We start from the raw sequence: 6000 nt of genomic DNA, 5'->3' as shown, positions 1-6000 counted from the left end.
AATAAGACTTGGAGTGCAGAAACTACATTCCTTTTTTTTCAATAAAAATCCTTTGTGCTTTAGAGTGTCATATGGTGATTGAAATTAACCTTCTGAGTATGAACAGTAAACCATTTCTGACACGTATTTTCTTTTTATTGCTGGCTAAGACTCCTGCGTGTCTCTCAGGGATATTCTGCACAGAAATAAGAGTACACACAACATGCAGCACACGTATTATTTCTCTCTCTTAGGCAACGTCAAACCAATTGTGTATCTACAAATCAACTGTGTATAAGTCTCTGAGTCTGTATGATAACTCAGAGCACCTCTTCTATATGTGGCTTGGTGTGCAAGAGCAATTAGGGCAGGGAGCAGCCATCATAATAGTAGCCATTGCTTCAGTTGTTCTAGGTGTTAGGATGTCTCAGGGGAATCAGGCACTCAGGAACTACTGGTCTGAGAAAACAGACAGACAGCTGTGTTGGTTTAGGCCAAATAGTCCTGTGGCTGAGTATCCTGTTGGCAGCAGGAAAAATATAACTAACTAAGCTAGCATAGGTTCTCCCAGCCTACAGTGATCCATGGTTCAGGAACTCTCTGGGGAAGTGGTGTTATCTTTATAATTAATAAAACTTGGCATCCAAAACATTCCATGAAGAAGGGTTCCATGGCTGAAATATATTTGTTGTGTGAAGGACCATTGTTCTGTTTTGTTTTGCTTCGGTTTTTTCATTTTGACCTGCCCCATGGAGGTTTTAGTGGTTTGGTGTCATTGTTCTAATGTCTCTTGTTATTGTCAATTGTTTCTTATTAATTTCCCTCATAAATCCCTCTTACAGTACATCTGGGTTGTATTTTTCCAGACTGAAGAAAGCTTGTTCTTTAGTACAGAATCTTCCTTATCTTTCTACTCTATGCTCTCTGACATGAGGGATTGTATACTGCATTCAGGATGCAGAAGCATAGCTGATTTATTCTGTAGCATATTTTTTCTCTTTTGTGCTCTCTTAGTATCATTTTCCTTTCTTTTCTGCCTTTGTCTTTCTCTTTTCTTTATTCCTTTTTCTTTCTTTTTCCCTTTTTTGATTCTTACCAAGTGTTCAGCGTAGGTTTAATAGACCTATTTGTTAGAATCCTAGGGTGTCTCTCAAGAACTGTTGTAAACAGGTCAGAATTTGTTACTGTATCTATAAATTTAGGGCTGTTTTGTCTTATATGTATGATTTTAAATTTTTTTATTCTGAAATTTTCCTGCCTTTTTATCACCCAGCTACTCACTCTCTCAGTGTTCTTCTGCAGATCCTCACAGTCACATATATCTTTGCTACCCTCACTTGTGTAATAGCCAGAAAAATTTGCCACCTCATTTTTTTCCAGATCACTTGCAACAGTAGGTAAAATTAAGTTTTCTATATTTGCTTTCTAATGCTTCAGACTGAGAAGTTTCACAATCAGATGAAGTCAGGTCCTCCATATATTCAAAATTCACTTTTAAAACTGGATCAGCAAACCGACCAGAGATTAGAATTCCAAAGCTCCCACAAAGTTTCAGGACAATAATAATAGTAATAATATGGATTACTTTTTACTGGCTAAAATAAGGGGAGATATTGGCACTGTGTATTTGATTTGCACTGTACCTCTCCCATTCCCTGGTTAAAAATGAAGTAATTTATGGAACAAATGGTCACTTAGTGCTGTAGAGAGAAAGGTTCTGATCATTTCAGAAGGTCTGTTTCACTTTCTGAGGCACTGTAGTAGAATTGCTTTCCATCTTACTGTACAGTTCATCAAACAAAAGAAGTATTTTCAATTTTGTGATGCAGTGAGTCAATGTTTTTCTGGTCCTTCTGGGCCAAACACAAATCACATGATTGTCTGAGATTGCAGGAGCCAGGATTTGATGAGCCATGCCTTTTCCACACCTCTTCTCCTTCGGTCCCAAAGAGCCTTCTATGTACAACAATAAATTACTAATAAAAAAAGAGATGGGACTAAGGCAAACAAACAAGAAAGAAAAGGAACACAGTGTGATAAGAGAACAGAGGGCATATAAAAGTCCTGGGATAGATGACAGGACAGTGAGAAACACACCCTCCCTGGATGGGAAAAGGGAGGAAAAACAGATTGTGGTATATCAGGTAAAATTTGTGTATGTAACGTGAAATGTACTTGCTCATTCTCTTTCCAATGAGTATTATTTCAGAATAATAAAACTAAGTGATCTCAACTGTGTTTGGTACCATGTGTGTCTTATTGATGACATTATGAAAAAAAGACACTGAGATCATAGGCACCACAATTCCTCTTAAGAATGAATGCCATATTTCATCAGATAGGTTTCCAACAAGACTGCTTTTTACAGACATAAATTTTGCTTGCAAGGTTTGCAATTCACTTGTAGCTCTCATGAGACAGAGTGTGATGCAGATCCTAAAAATCAGTGAGTGAGGAATCAGAAACAAGATTTGAGTATTAAGGCAATGTGCTTTCAGTAGCCCCTTTTGTTAGGCATAAACACTTCTAACATTTCTGGTTTCTCAGATATATATATATTTTTTTTTAATTGGAAAGTTTTGGTCTTTGTTTTGTTGTTGTTGTTGTCAGGGAGGGGTTTGTTTTGTACAATTTTAATGGTCAAAGTATACTGGTTCTCTGTGGTAAAGTCTGAACACAACGAAAAATTGTCATGTTACAGCCAAACAGATAAAAAAAATAAGCGTATTTTGTGGAAGAACACCCCCTGAGTACTAAAATAAATGTGAATGTCAAATAAGCATGCATAAAATTCTGGAGGACAGAATAATTTCCCAAAAGACATTCAACGAGTCTAAATAAGCAACTTTCTTACCTGCTGATTCCCTAAGCCTTCTTGTTACCTTGTTAGGCTGCATTCCTTAGACACTTCAAAGAAGTGGCTTTTAATGGTTTTCCATACAAAACAGTTTTTGTTTCAAAGGCCCCCTAAAAACTATTTTACATAGTCCTTTTGTTATTGTTTGTTAACATTGGTTAGCATTTTGGAAAAAAAATAAACCAAACCAAAAAAACCAGTCCCAACTAGTTCTTCCTCTTGACTGGGAGAAGGTAAAACTGCCAGTGCTAGGAGACAGTCCCTTAATCCTGAAACACCTTATTTCTTGGGTCTTCACATTTTACATCCCACATTAATCCTGGTTCTAGCATTTGTAGGGGACACACACAGTGAAATGTGGGATCTGGGACTGATCTTGCTAAAAAATAACCCATGGAAGGGGGTTGTTGGTTTAATTTTCAGTGTATTTCCCTACCCGTGCTCACTCATGTCTGCATGAACAGTAGTGCTGACATAAGGAACAAGACAGTAAAAGAGAAGAAGGCAAAAGAAAAAAGAAAGGCAAACCCACATATTTTGCTGGCAGTGACAGTTTATACTTTGAAGATAGGAAGCTACAATGTAAGAAATATGAAATGCAATTCAAGATGTCAAGTGTTCAGATATTTACAGCAAAACATCTGAATGCAGGCAGAAATACCTTTTAGATTGAATTATTACATAGGTAGATTAAAAATAATTTATTTAATTTCTTTATGAATTTCATGCCCAATGCCTGTCTTATATTGACATTTAATGAATGCCTGTCTACATAAAAAATTATTGCAAGCATGAGAAGAATGCGAGGCTGTGCAGTGAAAATGAGACAGAGTGGTGAAGAGCGTGTGTCAGGAGAGAAGGAAAGGTGTTCCAGGTTCTGGACACAGTTGGTAACGTGCTCTGACAGCCACAAAAACCTTTACAGAAGGTTGTGCGAGACATGCCCAAACCACAAGAATTAGATAGATAACCAACCAGTTCACTAAAACTTGTTAATTTTCTTATATTGAGGTCATTGTAGGGAAGCCATGCTCAGTTTTGCGGAGCAGATTACTCATTCCAAATGTTACTCCCTACAAACTCCATTACACTACTTTCAGCTATGCAGACATTTGAAATGTCTAAGCTATTTATACACACCAGAATAGAACACATTTATAGATGCAGCCTGGTTTGGCAACTAACCAAATGATTACTGTATTTGCATAACTGAAAATACTGGACTGAAATTGTAACTATAAAAAGAATGTAAGACTGTAATAAAGGTTGATAAATGAATTGTACAAACTCTTGGAATAACTGGACCATCCATCAGTGAACAAATTTGGGTTGCTATTGATGAAACTGGCTGTGGGAAGCTCAGTCATCAGAAAATTACTGTCTATATTTGCAAGAATAAAGTAAAGGAATGCAGGCAGGAAGAATATGGGACTATATGATAAAGTTATATATTTTTCCATATTTAAAAATATATTGTTTATTCTCAGCTAGATATAAACTACCCAACTCCTTATACAAAGAAAGAACAAGAGAGTTTGTATAATCTAACTCTCTACAAGAATTTGAAGCTTCGAAATGAGTAAAACATTCTGTACTGTGGCTATTTTAATCATGTTCCAGAACTAGACATCTCAGCTGTGCAAGCTGCAATATTGATTCATCTGAGTGGAATGAAATATCACTAGCAGTACAGATACAGAAAATTCTGTTGATCTGATATCCCCTCCCTCCCACTGCTGACCATGAATAACTTAACCTTCAGTATTTCAGCTGAGGAGGGAAATTAATAGCCTCCGAGATCAGAGCAGTATTTTCAAAACTGTTGCAAATTTAAGCTCATAGGCTCCCTTTGAAACTGGTCTAAATATATAGAACAACATGAATGTAAAATTGTATGGGGGAACCATCATCATCACCACCAGATACAGTGAATATCCAAACATCTTTTGACAGTTGTCACTGCAAATTGGGATACAGGTTATGGATGTATTACCAAGTATTGTTTACTACAAGAGAAGCTCCAGTAATTGTCATTTTTTCCTGACTTTGTTGAGTAAGGGATGTAATAACTCAGTCTCTATTCTATTTATATTTGATGGATGGCATGAACATGCAGCTTAAGGCTACTTCTTGTAACAGCAGAAATAATGTTTTCTGAAGGGATTTTTTGAGCCTGAAATGGAACCAACCTTTCAAAGGAAATTTTAAAATTCCATTAAGAATTATTCTAAGACATGTGACAATTCAGATGTCAGCCTTCTAATGTTTCTGGCCATTTTAGAAGACACACTCAGCTCATCTGCATAACAATTTTTGTAAGTTATAACAGAAATTTTCTTTCCTTCATCAACTTAAGAAGTGAAGTATTATGAGGAGTGATGTAAAGTGGTATCCTTTTGCTCTGAGTCACTTGGAGCATTTCTACACTAGAAAGCTGAAGCATGATAAAGGCACATAGGGGTGTGATATTTTGATATTACTATCCTAGGAAAAAGTGCTACTGTCATATCAGTTTCGTGTGTTTAAAATGCTTTTTTTCAGTACCATTATTCCACTACTCATCAGATTCATACATTGTCCATCTCTTTCTTCTCTTTCTCTTTCTATCAGAGAAGGACTGGTACAGACCTGAGCTGAAGAGCTGACCAGCTGTATAACTGTACTTGCATCATATGAAGGACCAAAATGCTGTTTTGACCAGTGCTAATGAAAAGGCTAAATCAACAGTAATGTAATTCATGTCACCTCTTGACCCAAAGCAGGGAAGAGTGTCGTCAGAAGAAATGGTTGTCTGCAGGGTTTCTCTGCCCCCATGACATAAGAATAAAAAAATCATTTTTGTTAATCCAGTTGTACTATATTCTGAATGTGAGCAGATTTTCCATAAATTTTGTCATCTCATGCTACACAGATAACGCATTTAGAACTGTGAGGATGATTTTGTCATTACAAACAGCCTGCATCCCCAGTTAGTAATGCTACAGTTGGATGAAAGGTGAGTTGCATGGTAATAAACAAGGGAAGAGGATATGGCAATTGGAACCATGAGGACACTGTAAAAACTCACTTTCAGATTCTATTTGTATACACCTTTAAAACAATATTTTCAGGGTGTTCCTTCTCTTGCTGACTTAACTGACACAAGGATCTCAATGAAGACTGAA

Source organism: Heliangelus exortis, chromosome 4 (genome assembly GCF_036169615.1).
Source record: "Heliangelus exortis chromosome 4, bHelExo1.hap1, whole genome shotgun sequence".
In the NCBI taxonomy this organism is placed as follows: domain Eukaryota; kingdom Metazoa; phylum Chordata; class Aves; order Apodiformes; family Trochilidae; genus Heliangelus; species Heliangelus exortis.
Note: the sequence above shows the minus strand (reverse complement) of the source record.